At 33.0% G+C, this 16,366-nt stretch overlaps 1 long non-coding RNA gene across 1 annotated transcript; it reads left to right on the forward strand.

Moving 5' to 3' along the window:
- Positions 1-1,359: 1,359 nt before the first annotated feature.
- Positions 1,360-3,453, forward strand: LOC110891748. The gene is made up of 2 exons (XR_002565525.2): positions 1,360-1,477; positions 3,048-3,453. It is a non-coding gene; the product is annotated as an uncharacterized LOC110891748 (long non-coding RNA).
- Positions 3,454-16,366: the final 12,913 nt, after the last annotated feature.

The following is a 16,366-nucleotide window of genomic DNA, read 5'->3' on the forward strand; positions in this document are numbered from 1 at the left end:
ACTAGAACAACCACTATAATCCTAGTGTTTATCAAGCTTCACAAAACCCACTTATCACCTTTAATGGTGATTATGGATTTCACACGAAATAGGCGAAATTTCATCAAGTAATTGACTAGGGTTTGTCCCTAGACATTATTTCATTCCAAACAACTAACATGCAATCATCAATTCGAATTTCCTATGTTCATTCAGAAATTTAGATGACAATTACATACCTTATGATCCCTTTCACTAAGGTGATCATTAATCTATGTTCGGATTTTGATTTGGGACTGAAATTGGCCTTCAATTGAATCAAATAACATGAACTTAGGGTTTTGAGAAGCTTGGGTCGCCCCTGCTTTAGTCGATCTCCAGCATACTCACAATGGTGTGTTTCAATTTAAACACTTTTGGTCCCTTAACTTTTGTTTTTATTTTGTTTTAATCCTTTAACTACTTATAAGTCATCATCTAACTAGGTTAGTGCCATTCCTAGTTAGTTTATTTTACTTATTTATTTTCAACATGATCGTAATTTAAGTATTTGTATTTTCGGGATGTTGCAGAAATTGTAATTATTTTGGGCATTAAGTTTTTTTTTTGAATATGTGATAAAGTTATTTATTTTTGCATACATGTGACTTGTTTCCTTTTCATTAATTTCATAATTTTTATATGAATCTACTCGCGTGCATGCATAATATACTATATGTTGTTAATATACACATATGTAACCATTTCTGAATATAATACACATATGTATAAAATTTTGTACACATGTATAACTAACAGTTGTGTATCTTGTATAAACTGATAGTTCGCGAGACTGTACACATGTGTATAAATTGACATCTGTGTATCTTGTATAAACTGATACTAGCTAGACTGTACACATATGTATACTCTAACGGTTGTGTATCTCGTATATACGGAAACTAGCGAGATTTAGGGACTTTAATTATATTCTTTAATAAATGAAATTTATAAAAGACGCAAATACCCTTATCTCATTTATGTTAAAGGAAGTTACAACATTATAACTAATGTTTAAAAATCTCTAGACGACGTAATCCAATGGCCCAGATTAGTTCACACAGTTCACTCTCAACCTAGTGTTCACTCTAGAACCCTACCCTCTCTCTCTCTCTCTCTATATATATATATATATATAGGGGAGGGTTATCCTGAGAACATGGAATTTTGTGAGAACACTAGGAACCATTTTAATCCATTGATCATCCTCAATCAAGGGCTAAGATTGAAAGAGGTTTAAAGGTGAAGGGAATTATATATAAAAGACTCAAAAGGGTATTATTGTAAAAGTATATTTAAAAAAACCGTATTACCATTGCACAACCCACCAGCCCCTAAATTACCTTCATCCTCATGAAATCAAAAACCCCAAATTCTCTGCAACTTCTTTCCGATGCTGGAGACAAGGCTGACATCGGAGATAACTAAACCAAAAGCCGACGTCGATACCATAGATAAGGTGTGAATTTGTTTCTTATTCTCTGATCCTTCTTTGTGTGTTGCAGCTATTGATTTTCCATTCCTTCACCTTTTAATCTTCAAAGGTGTAACTGATTGTTGTTTTGCTGTTGATTAAGAGTATTTGGTCTTCTTTTGTTTTGTTTGATGTATATTGGTTTGTATCTTGTTGGGGTTTGAGAGTTATTTGAGGATGTAAGAGGGATAGTTGGGTTTCAATAGTTGCACATAAGGTGTTTGATGAAATGTCTAAGTATGTGTTAGGTTGATTTTGTTGGGTTACCTCTGTTCGAGTAGTTGCATATGAGGAAATTGATTAATGTTCTAAGTGTCTATTACATTGATTTTGTTTAATTACTTATGTATAAGTTTTTGCATATGAGGTGTTTAAATAAAGGCTTAATGTCTAAGTGTCTATTGGGTTGATTTTGTTGGATTTTTTTTGTTTGAGTAGCTATAGAATATGTTTGATGAAATGTCTATGTGTATGTTATAATTTATCCAGATATATCTTATAAGTGTATATTATAGTTTATCCAGATTGATGATGGTATATTAGTACAATTGGTGAGACCTATCAATAGGACCATGTTGGAATCTGTGATCTTAACATATTTGTTGGAATCACATTGCTTGTTGTTTCATGATAATTGAGCTTGTTCAAGGACATAAAATATTTCCTCAAGTTGTAAAAGATAATCATCTATATGTAGGTTTACACAGGTGTACATTATCATGCTTAAGCTTAAAAAAATCTTTTGACGTGTGTAAATCATCGTAGTTAATGTTGCACCTATGTAATTAAGCAATTTACACATGCGTAAATCATCTTAGCTCCTATTGCGTTTGTGTAATTAAGCAAGATGTTTACACATGTGTAAATAAGTTGTTTACACATGTGTATATCATCTTAGTTAATATTGAACCTGTGTAATTAAGCAATTTACACATGTGTAAATAAGATGTTTGTACGTGCGTAAGTAAGTTGTTTTTGCACGTGTAAGAAAGCAATTGCATAACCTGCAACTTGCGCATATTAAAAATGTTGTTTAATTAAATTTTATTGTAACTGAGAATTTATAAATGTGTAAAACAGGAACAGTTACACATGTGTAAAATAGAAGCTTTGTAAAACAAATTTACACATGTTTAACTAAGAATTTACAAACAGAAACTTTGTAACAAATTTACATATGTCTGACTGAGAATTTACACATGTTTAATTGGGAATTTACACATGTTTAATTGGGAATTTACACATGTGTAAAACATAAACACTTACACATGTGTAAAACAAACCCTTACACAAGTAAAGTAAAAACTTACACATGTGTAAAACAAAACCTTTGTAAAACAAATTTACACATGTGTAACTGAGAATTTACACATGTGTAATACAGAAACTTACACGTATAAAATAAATTTACACATGCGTAAGTCAGAGCGTTCATTGTTTATAATGGCATGTAAAACAAATGACTTAAATATTGGTTTACGGATGTGAATATCAGGTTGGGTTTGGTGTTTGTTGGTGATATTCTTTGGTGTATGGATTTTTGGAGTTTATGCAGGTTGAAGAAAAAGGATGATGTTGTTGCTTCGTCAACTTTTGGGTTTTTGGGAAGCTCAAGATGGACTCTCGGATGTTACGATTTAGAAGTTGTTTTAATGTTTTGGTCGTGTTTGATTTTTTTTTTGTTTTTTTAGAAAGTTTAGGTTGTTTGAAACTTGATTGTATAGATTTATTGTTAAGTTGGACTTGGGCCGTGTGTGGCTTTAAGTCTAGAATATGTTGTTTTATAATTTCTGGTTTAGCTCATGCTCGGGGCCTTATTAGGTTCTAATTGTTAGACCATAGCTAATGGTTTGGGGTTGGTGTCTTCCTTGGGGTATATCCCGGGAAGCCTAATGTCCGTAGGTTGTAAATATTTTGTTATTATCAAAATTTACTAGGGCGTTGTCCCCTTTTACATAATATACTATCTTGTTTAGTTCACAGTTTACACATGTGTAAATCAACTGTGCAATTTAAAACAGACTCAAATATATGACAGCATACACTTTACACAAGTGTAATTTAGTTGCAAATATGTAAAATAGACACAAATATGTGACGGAGAACAATTTACACATGGATAATTATTTTCACATGTGTAGGAGATACATAGATATGCGATAGTGAACAATTTAGACATGTAGATCAACCACGCATATGCAAATATAAATTGACACAATATAAAACCCGTACATATAATAATATTTGAAAAATGACATGATAAAAAATATGTAAAATCCACCAACATAACAAACATAAACGTAAGTATTAATTACATCGAAGTAATAACATGTACAAATAGTTTTTTTCTCCTATTTTTTCAAAGGGCCACCAAGATTCAAATTGACTTCTACAAAGTTCCGTTCAGTTCTTGATTAGTTGTATTGCTAGGCTTCACCATCATTCTTATTGCCATCATAACACTAAGACTAAAGAGTTGACCCATTGAAGTCACCATGCGACACTTGTTGCTAGTGTTAATACTACAGCCGTTGGATTTTATTTGTCTCCTTTCGTGTTGTGTAGATGTAAACAACGAGAACACCAATGGTATCTTAAAGTTTGTCTTGGTTTTTTTACGCTATTAGTTGCTCACCACAAGATCATAAACACGTGTTGACTCCTCACAGTATCAAACGTGCCTAGCTAGTTCCTGCACCAGCTTATCCTGAACATTAATTCATCATTACACATGTGTAAAACAAATGAATAAATAAACACACTATACTGGATGAATCTATAAACACCAGTATATCTAGTTGTTTAGTTACATGAAAAGATTTCACAATGTAAGAATGCAAAATCTAAAAAAACATAAATAAACTCTAATATTGTATTAAATTATTCAAACTAAACAAATGCTTATAATCATATGATATACATAGAGCTAAATGTACTTGTAAACATAATGAACCCAAAACTTCATTTTTATGCTCTGTTTTAATTACAGTCATAGAAACAATCCAATCTTAAGTCATCTTACTCTTAATTACATTCACTAAACTAAGCCTCAATCCAACAACAAAAATTTACAAAGATTAAACTTCATTATACAATCAATTCACGAATTCACTTCCACCTCATAACCTATAGTACTCTCTAAAAGCTTAACTTCAAGTAGAACAACACATAATATGTATACCCTCTACACGCCACCACTTAATATGAAGTTAAAGAACCAGCATCTATTAAATACAACACAAGAATAGAAACTACACATAATGATGAGAGATATGAAGTTCAATACAATACAAAACCCTAATTCCAATAAAATATGCATAAATCATATGGATCCAGGATCGATGTAGTTGAAGGTCGTATGGATCTAAGATAGGTTGAATTAAGACTGAAATTGATTGGTAAACAAAAGATTAGCAAGAACATACCTTAATATGCAAAAATCATATGGATCTAAAATCGATTGAAGAATGGTTGAAGGTCGTATGGAACAAATCTGATTAAACAATGGTTGAAGATCACGTATTGTCATAAGAACAGGAGAAATGTTGTTTAGCCATGACCAATTACCACTTTACCCTTTTAATTAAAACACGAGGGGACTAAATGAGTGGTTGAGATTTGTTCTCATGGTTCTCACAAAAGATGGGTGTTCTCATTTAAACCCTCCCCTATATATATATATATATATAGGGTAAGGTTCATGCGAGAACCCTTTTTATTGCGAGAACCGCGAGAACCAATGTGAACGGGTGGCAAATTTGTAAATAACCAAAAAAATTATAAAAATCCCGCTTATACGATACGGACTTGAAAATTGAAATTAATTACGTTCCATAATACAACCTCGTGTCCGATAACTGTCATATCGAAACAAAAAAGTTCCATAATCAGTCAATTCTCCCAAAAAACCTCACAAAATCAAGTCCGTTGCTCACCGACGATCACAAATCCAGCTGTTCATCATCAACATTCAACCTACGATCATCGTTGCTAGTGCAATCGTCGGCCGCACATTAATCGTCGACTCGAAATTAGGGCAAATCGGCCATATTCGAATCGAAATTAGGGAAAGTCGATCATAATCGATGAGGTTTATTACACGAAGAGGAATTAGCCGAAGAACATAAGTCGTATAAAATTGTAAGTTAATACCAATTCTCAGTTGCATCGATTTGAAAATTTGCAATTCATACAAAATTTTGAATCCGTATATGATAATAGTCGATTCGTAAATATATGACAGTGTGGTAGTTACGTGATTGTTCAAGTAGATTTTTGTAGCCGACTGTAGTTTTGGTTGATTCATATTTGATTTGGTATGTGTTATGTAATATTTATATGTATGCACATGTGCATATTTATAATTGCATAGCTAAAGTTATGCATATGTGCATAATGTAATAAAATATGTTTATATTTTGTAGCATAATATAGATTTGATTCATTTATATGTATGCACTTGTGCATAATATGCATTGTAACATAGATATATATCACGTCGTTTGCATATTGTTGACTCTTTTGCATATTGTTGATTCGTTTGCATATTGTTGATTATTTTATTGATTTGGAATTCGTATTTTATTGTGTGATATAGTGGTATGCACATGTGCATAGGTTGACGTCATAAGTTTATCAGAATATGTTATTAAGGAAATGTTTAGTATATAAGTTTATCAGAATATGTTATTAAGGAAATGTTTAGTATTATATATGCACATGTGCATAATTTGTAATAATAAGTCAACATGCACATGTGCATAGTTTGAAATAACATATGAATAATGTATTATATTTGTATGTTGTTGTAATACATATTATGCACATGTGCATTTTATGTTAACATATGTTAATAAGTTGTTGTTGTGTAATATATACATACATATACATATATGCACATGTGCATATTTTTGCAAAATATGTTAATATGCACACGTCCGTAATCTGTCATATTATGTTATTGAAGTATTTAACAGTTATTAAGGTATTTCACGTTTTTAAATATGTCAATTGTATATCAGCAATGGAAAAAATATCGGAAAAAAAATCAAAGAAAGTCACATTTGTATTAAAATCAAGAGATGAAGGATCGTCAAAGATGCCCGACGCGGACGCGGACGCAAATGCAACAGTCGCAACGAAAGGTAATATGAATAATAAACAAAAAGGTTATATCATGTTGATTATTTATAATAATTATTTTAATTGATTGGTAATTAAACATTTTTTATGCACATGTGCTTCATTGTATTAATAATGTTTTTTTGGTTGATAGTATAATTTGTATAAACATGTTAAGTTTACAAATGCAGGTGTGCAAACAATTATGAAGGATGTGCACAAGGGCACTAATAGGATGATTAACAAGCGGAAACAAGGGGAAACAGCAAATGGAGGTGTTGTTGAAGTTCGCACGACAAAGAATAGAAGGTTATTAAAAGATATTAGTGACAAGGATGTCAATAAGGACAAGGATGTCAATAAGGCAGATAACACTGTTCTTAATGGTATGTGTTATTAATTTTTTTTAATTAAATTTTAAGTTGCACATATACATTAGTATGTAAGAACATATCATAACATGTGTTAATGTGTTTGCACATGTGCATATAATTTACTCGATTACGAGTAAATATTCTGATTTCGGTATGTTACTATGTATGTTACTATGTTACTTACTATGTTACTGAATTTGTTTGTTTATGAACTGTAATTGAAATCTATTCGATTCGTGTTTGTTTATGAACTGTAATTGACTGTGATATTGTGTTTGCACATGTGCATATAATTTGATTAGGATTTGTGTTGCATTTGTGGTTTCGATGTTATGGAGTTGAATTAGTAGTTGAATTAGTTGTTTATGAAATGTGACTGACTGTTAGTTTATGTTACTGATTGAATTGTAACTGAAATCTGAAAGTTTAAATGATTAAGCTAGTAGAAAAAGGGACAACTAATTGATTGATCAGTAGCTGGTTTGGTTCTGTTATATTTTATCTTTATGAAAAAATTAGTGTAGTGGAGGCTTTTGTTTACTAGTATTTTGTTAAGAGTTGTGTGAAGTATGAAAGTATAGAATAGATGCTTCATTGATTTAGGAATCTAATTTTGATTGTTTTCTGATAGTGTGATAGTGTTTGCACTGTTGCATTGATATAGACATTGTATTTACTTGATTAATTTTTTTAATTAACAGGTTCAATGAAAGGAGAGATATCGTCAAAGAGAGTTAAGAAACTAGCAAAAAAGTCAACAACACCAGTAGTTAAAACGATCGCAAAACAGACAAGGAGTAAATTTTTTTTTAAAGGGACAGAATGCAAAAAAATTGGTAGAAATGTCAACTGGAGATCTATACGGACACGTTTGTCGCCACATCAAATGTTGATGGGGTTGGACGCAATGTTTAAAAAACAGAAGGTTGTAGTTAAAAAAGTGGGGTTTGGTAGTAATTTGAATCTTAAAACGGACAGCTTGCCATAAAAATTGTCGCACTTTGTGGTGGGTAAGTTTAGAGGGAAAGAGATGGTCATTAAATTGGATGCTGGTAACTTAAAGGTGGACGAGGATGTAATCAGTGGGTTGTTGGGGTTAAAGAACAGTGAGGTTGTTTTGAACTATCAACGGAAAGAGAAAAAGAAAGGGAAAAAGAAGGACAAAACAAAGAAAGACGAAAAGAAGGAAGAAACAAAGGAACATAATGAGGAACAAGATGAAGAAGAAGAACAATATGAAGAAGAAGAACAAGACGGGGATAAAAAATATGGGACATACGCTAAGTGGACCCAGTTGTATGAAGGGCGTGCAATTACACCAAGCAGGATAGTGGAAAGAATAATAGATAATCAAGATGATGACGTAATATTATTCAAATACGACTTTTTGGCGTTATTCATGAACACGATGGTGGAGACAAAGAAGGACGGGACATGCGAAACCGAGTTTCTCAAATGTTTGGGTGAAGATATCGTCGTGGAAGACGTGAATTGGTGCAAATATATCTGCGACATGATCAAAATTAGCAAGGATGGGTGGCAACGGGATAATATATCAATATATTTTAATGGGGCGCTCACAATTCTGGTGGTAAGTTAATTGTTAGGTTTGTAAATTATATAAATTATTTGGTTTATTATATAAAATAGTACCTTTTTATTTTATTTTTTCTTGTATTATTATCATTTTGTTTAAAAGAAAGTTTGTCACGTGTGTTATAATGCACATGTGCAGATGATTTATGCGGACCGAACCGTATGTGGAGATATCAATTCGATCCGCACAATGAGCCCATTATCATTCTGGACAAAAGATATGTTGAGCAGGAGGCAAAAGTATGAGATAAAAAATGGTGGGTTAGGAAAAGGCGTGTTACGGGAAGGGTATGTTGAGGATAAAGTTGCAAACGAGATGGATGAAACGGTGGAACATGGCAGAGAGAATGAGGTAGGAGATATTGGCGGTAAGGGATACAAGAAGATGGCTGAAAATGATGATATATGTGATGGCAAAAATCAGTCCGTTTCATTCTCATTCGAGGTATGTATTATTTATTCATTAGTATACTAAATGTGTACACTAATGTTAATTTGTTAGAAAATGCACATGTGCATAATTAGGTGCATAATTGATGATAATAATATAACATTTATGTTAGTTACACATAAGTCAAATGTTAATGAGTAATTTTTGAAAAAATATTGATGATGTTTGTATAATATGTGCATAATTTGTGATGAACAGATTAATGTTATGTATGAAAAAATGCACATGTGCATATTTGGTTATAATAATTAATTATTTATGAAAAAACACACATGTAAATTAATAGTAAAAAAGAAAAAAAAGGTGGATGCAAATGTTATGTAATAAAGAATAGTTAAAATAAAGTTAATGCACACATAAAAAAGAATTTATGCACATTATGCACAATGGTTTGGTGTTAGCGTTAAAGTTAATAATTATACTAGTTTTATATAATGCACGTGTGCATAATGAACAACGTCGGCTCAACCATTTTGGTGGCCTAAGGCGAAGTAAAATCTTGTGGCCTTTTTCCCAAAAAAAAAATGTATGTGATTGAAAGTTAAACTTGAAGGGCCCAAGTGTAATTATTTGAAATATTATGTTAAAATTTAAAAACAAGAAAAAAAAATGGTGAAGCAGGGATTCGAACCCAGGTCTCACTAACATCCATACATACACAAAACCACTACACTACCAACCATCAATCTGTTGATAACCCACACCCTAAATCTTTTATAAATGGACTGTGGTTTCATCAAATTGTGGAGGCCCTATAGTTTTGGTGGCCCAAGGCCCAAGCCTCATTTGGCTTACCTTTGGGCCGGCCCTGATAATGAATACAAATAATGCATAACATGTAATGAATATAAAAAATGATATTTCAATTGCACATATTAGTTTTATTACATTTATATGTGTTCATAATTAGGAACATATGGGTTCAATCCAACGATTAATGGATGATACATTGAGGACGAAAGCCTTGCTAGTTAAAAAGTTGGATGAAGCTTGTTCAAAATATCCGAAAAATGAGAGTGTCATAGAGTTTGTTAGACAGTATGATAAGGTGTTTAGAGGCGAACACAAAAAGGCAAATTTGATAATTAGTACGGGTACGGTTGATGGTAATGAAAAGGACAAAGTGGATACCGTGACGGGTCATGTAGAAGGATTAATGAAAAATGATAAAGATATAGAGTTAGCTAAATTTTCTGATGATACGTTTAAGATGGAAGGTGCGGGTAAGTTGGCAGATACGTTGGCAGATGCGGATAAAGGTCTAGTTAAGGGACAAGTGAAGGGAAAATCGCAAGATAAAAAAGAAGTTGATTACTCGATACCAAGTTTCATGCTGTTATCACAAAGTTCACAGAGCTCACCAGATCCAGAAGTTGAATCAAGTGTGCATGGGAATGTTATTGAAATGAATGAACCATTGAATGATCATGAAAAAATGATATGGCAGTATCTGTTGACGGTTATGGACGATAAACGTGGGTAAGTATAATTACGAATGTTATAGTTTTATTACATGTTTTGTGTTGACATTATGACAAACTGAACTACAAACTTATGTTATAGGGGAGAACGTAATAAAAAGAATGATAAAAAGAATGATGATGAGGAGATAGACATCGAACAGGAGATGAAGGAGATAAAGTTGACGTTCAAGTAAGTTTACATATGCATTATAACTATTATTACTAATACTATTAATGTTGTTATTATTATTATTATGATTCCTATTATTATTGTTGGTTGATGCACATGTGCATATACAGTTATGCATTATGACATATGGACACCATATGTCACATGAATTATATTATTATAAATATTGCTTATAATGCATGTAATGTGTTTGATGCACATGTGCATAGAAAAAAGAAAATTAATGAAATGTATGTGATGTATGCAGCAACTATATATTTGAAACTCAACATGGAATGTCAACCAGAGCATTTTTGATAAATACACTCGAAGAAGGAAAGTGGATTTCACAAAATGTAATAGATTGTTGGGCAGCACTGTTGAACTATATGGAGAAGAAAGAAAGTCCGTCAGGGAAAAGGAGGTTATGGTGCTATACCACCACAATCGTAAGTGTGTCATAATTTATGATTAAAAACCAATTGTGAATAAATTAAGTATTATTTGTGCATGACATGTATTGATGTAATATGTGCAGCTGGAGTATATGCTAAAAACGAAACAAACGGAAAAAAGGGCGTTTGCAACAATAACATCGCATCTGAAAGAGGTGGTTGAGTGTGACAACGAACTGTTGAAGTTGAGAGATTTCAACATTATAATCGTACCCATGATTGAAAAAAAACATTTCTACCTGATTTGTTTTCATTTGGATAACGCAACGGTTGAAGTGATCGATAATATGCATGATAGCCTCGCGTTTTACAAGATGACATCAGGAAAAGGAACGAGTTTTAGAAATTTAGGGTCGCCTTCTAAAGTGGTACGTATGTATTTTATATTTAGTGTTATATTTGTGAATAATTATATTAATTTATGACAATGTATATATGCATTACAGAAACATTACATTGTTGGGTATTTGAAAGATGTCGGACATCCAACGGCATCATGCATGGTGAACGCAAATGTGACGAGAAAGAGGCTGGGATGGGAAACGACTGACAATTTTAACGACTGCGGTGTGTTCGCGATGCGACACATGGAAATGTATAAAGGTAGTGATGTTAGATTTGAATGCGGTTTTAGTACCAATAAAGATATTCAGAAGATGCAGCTGGAAAATTTGAGGATGAAAATAGCGACAAAGCTGCTGTTGTCAGATGCAAACGTATATAAAGGAACCGTTATGGAGCTCGCAAAGGAGACGATACATGGAATGAAAGATGAAAGGGTGCGGAAGATGTTAAACGAAGAGGCGTTGAAACAAGATGAATGTTGGAGGATGCTTAGCAAGTGGAAAACGGATCAGAAAATATAGGTTGTGTGTGTAGGTTACAACTTATTTCACATTTTATGTTTTTGTTTGGTTAGAGGTTTTATGTTTTTGTTTGGTTAGACGTGGATAGTTGTTGTGATGCGGGTTGATATCAGATGGTACTTAGTTGATAATTACTTAGTTGATAATTGGATTGTGTTATGGTTGATTTGATATGCGCATGTGCATGGTTAGACGTTTTATGTTTTATTATTTCACGTTTTATGTTTGGTTTACATCAGTTGATACTTAGTTGATAATTGGATTTTGTTATGGTTGATTTGATATGCACATGTGCATGGTGATGATTAAATGTTGAATATAGTTGTTAAGGAACGATATTAATTGTTAATTGGATGTTTGATATAATATGTTACAAATAGATATGATTGGTAATATTTGTTATATTACGTTGTTTAGTAAATGAAATGTTGGGTATGCACAGGTGAATGAAGTGTCAAAGCGACAAAACGTACATTTTTATATATATATGGTATGTAATGTATTGTGGGTATGCACATGTGCATAATGCGAAAATGTACATTTGTTATATAAAGTGATAGAATGTACACGTGATATAATATGTAATGTATTACATCCGGATATGTTCGTGAATGTGTAGAACATAACAAAATGTAAAGCATATATGCACACATGCATTTTTTGTTTATTATTATTTTTTTTTGTTTCATTAAATATTAAACACAGTAAGATTGTAATAATGAATATATGAAAGACGCATAAATAGTCAGTTAAAAAACATAGTAATCAAATTTTACGCATATTCAAATAACAAACATAATAAGAAACTAATGAAACTCCTCAGTAATTCATGTCAATAATAATAAGTTGCATTATATAATAGGTTGCCATATATAATAGATAAATCAAAGTTCACGAGTTGGGTTGGATGATTTACGACGTCTGGTTGAACGCCTAAGAGTGTGCTCAGGTTCACGAGTTTTCGTAAATTCACGCCTAAGAGTTGTTTGTTCAGGTTCAGACTGTTTTTTCATGCGGGCATGGTCTTTAGATGCACCATAATCAGAATAAGTGTGCTCGTCGGTGTCATCAGCATCATCAGCATCATCGGTTGTGTCGTCATCGGTGTCATCAAGATCAACATCAATATCATCATAATCGGAATCAGACAGTGCGGGTAATCCAGCGGCAATAGCAGCGACACGTTTAGCTGCTCGTGCGGCAAGTTTGGCAGCCTTGATTTTCTCGCAGTTGCGTGAATCATGGTCAAATACGTACTTGTTGCATTTATTGCATAAACAGGCGACTTTTTGTCGTTTACCAGCTTTCTTTCGTTTATCTTTAATTTGTTGACCACCGGGGCCGGTCCGTTGTTTTTTGGTCCCACAACATTTGTTTCTAATACCTTGAGGAGGGTGGACACTTGTGCTTAGAGTTGCAGGTATGCTTAAAATGTCACTGATGTTTGCAGTTTTTTGGACGGAACGAGGCTGAGGATCACATGGGAACGATTCGAAAATGCGGTTTCTGATGCGTTTGATTTCAGAAGACAATGAACGTAAATGATCAGGATTGCGTCTGAGTCGGTTTGTGCATTGGGTGACTAAATCTATTATTTCATTGTTGATGATAGCAAACTCGATGTTGTCGGTTGAATACATATTAGATATGCTATGCACAACTGACGGGAGCGCATCTCGTTTCCAATGTGGAATGATGTAGTGGGACATGTAGTGGGACGGTATTCGTTCGATTCGGTTGTAACGAAATATACAGAATACATGTCGGCATAGGTATCCAATACGAGTGAACCCAAGATATGTACAACTTATTGTTTGTTCAGGTACATTGAGTGATACCTGCACATGTGTATAACATATATTGTAAAAATAGTGTATACATGAAGGGTAATATGCACAGGTGAATAGGTTATTGTGTACAATAGAACAAGTGAATCAAATACAATGTTTGATACTTGCACATGTGCATAAAAAATAATTAGACGAACAGTTATAAGAGTTATAGTGAAGTTATAATAGTTATATTGAGAGTAACATGCATTAATGGTATATTGAGAGTAACTTGCACAAATACATTGGATGATACATGCACATGTGCATAACAAGATAATCAGACAAACAGTTATATTAGTTGTATAAATAGCTGTATTGAGGGTAATATGCACTAATGGTAATGTTTAAAAAATATTAATATATAAATGTTATGTTGTGTATATTGAATATTAAAACATATTGGATAGTAAGAACATACCTCGAATTCATTGACATAAGACATGTTTGATTTGCAGTGACGAACAGTGTATTTTTTTACGTCGGTCGATCCAGGACGTTCAATTGGCATGCAATAGAACATGCCCATGTATATTTCTTTTCGAACTTCAAGAAACATGGACCATGTGTATATTTCGGACGTGTGTGCCTCTATACGAAGACCGGTGGATAAGCGAGGGTTCGACATGTCGCTTTTAAATTCGAGATCTCGTTGTGTGTGCCGCTGAGCATCAATACTGTTATCGAAACACATTAGAAATTGAAATAATTTGTTAGTTTCTGATGAGTTAACTTTAAAACGCGCATTTGAGCTCTCGCATCTTGATGTAGTCTTCATCAAACAACGCATCGGTATCTCTCTGAAATAACACGGGACCCATTCATGCAGTATAGCAAACATCTCACACAACCAAGGATGGTTGTCTAGATGATATCCATCCATTAATACATGCCATCTTTCTTCAAATGTTTGTGGTGTGATGAATAAACTCCACACGAATTTATGTATTGATGAACGAAGGGTAGTATTATCAAGGATGTCATTTGAAATCTACAAATAAAGATATGTGAATAATAAAAAAATATAATTAGTTAATCATATTATATGGTTTAATTGGAATCGTGTTAATATTAAAATAGAGTGTTTACCTTGGACGGAAGTTTTCTCATTATGTGCCACATGCATAAACGATGGATAGAGTTTGTGAAAACGGTTGATACAGCTTGTTTCATTGATGCATCTTGGTCAGTGAGAACAAATATTGGTTGTTTCTTGTGTGTAGCCAGAAAGGTGTTTAGTAACCATGTATATGACTCTATAGTCTCATCGTATAACATGTCAGCGCCAAAGATAACACATTTCTTGTGATGATCAACTCCGGTGAATGGCACAAAAATCATTTTGTACCTATAAATAAAACATATGATGTTAAAAAATTATTAAAAATTTCACATGCTGAAAAGTATGGTATCTTACTTGTTGGTGTCATACGTAGCGTCAAATGCACACACATCACCAAAAGCCTCGTAATTTCGCAATGATACGAAATCAACCCAAAAGAACGATCGCAACTCATTATCAACTATGACACAATCAAAATAGAAATCTTTAAGATTGGTAACTCGGGATCTCATGGTATGTAAGATAATGTATGCATCGCGTTCACCAATGAATAAATGTATATCTCTAGAGCAATTTTTGAAATCTTCTACCGTGCCATGAACATTATGAGGTCCGTCTTTAAGTGATACTTGGATGTTATGTGCAACATTTGGGCCTATTTTGTTAAGGCTAACTCTGTGGATGAACTGTTGTTCTTCAAAGCCGAGTTTCCTATTTTGTTTTAAAATGTTGGCGTTGCCGCTGCCAATCATACAATGGTTGTGCGCAGTGATGAAATTGTATATTTTGTATTGTTCGGTGGCACGATCATAACTCACTTTGATACGCGCACGGAACCCGGAAACTGTGTATCGGCTTCGTTGATGTTGTTTCTTGGATTTATCATACTTGGTTGGAGCATTCTTGGATGGAGCATTGGGGTCAGATTCTGTGACCTGTGGTTGTCCTTCTCTCGAACATAATATATATCTATGAGTGCGGATGTTCATATTAGGATTGTCATGATATTTTTTGTTCTTCGATGTGCCGATACGAGTAGAAAATCCGGATTGTGTAGCATACGTATTGTACATCATGACAATATCTTCCCAATGGGTAAATGTACTGTTTATAACACGAAGGTATTTAACATCAACTTCAGGTATCCAATACGGGGTGCCGTTAGGTGTAGCATGTATGGCAGCCGTAATTGTTTCTGTGAGAAATAATTAATAAATTAAAAAATGGTCAACATGATATACGGATGACTAGTAGAATTTTAATTAATATGCACATGTGCATTGTCAGTTAATGTATGAGGTCATAAGTTATTTTTTTCAATCATAATGCACATGTGCATAAATTTGCAATGTAACATAATTTGAAATATGATGAATAATTTGTAATATGATGCAGTTAACACAGTGCACATGTGCATATAATATTGAGTAATAATAATTTACAACATAAAACAATTGTGAACAAGCAGTCAACACAATGCACATGTG

The sequence above is a fragment of the Helianthus annuus genome, chromosome 12 (genome assembly GCF_002127325.2).
Source record: "Helianthus annuus cultivar XRQ/B chromosome 12, HanXRQr2.0-SUNRISE, whole genome shotgun sequence".
Classification (NCBI taxonomy): Eukaryota; Viridiplantae; Streptophyta; class Magnoliopsida; order Asterales; family Asteraceae; genus Helianthus; species Helianthus annuus.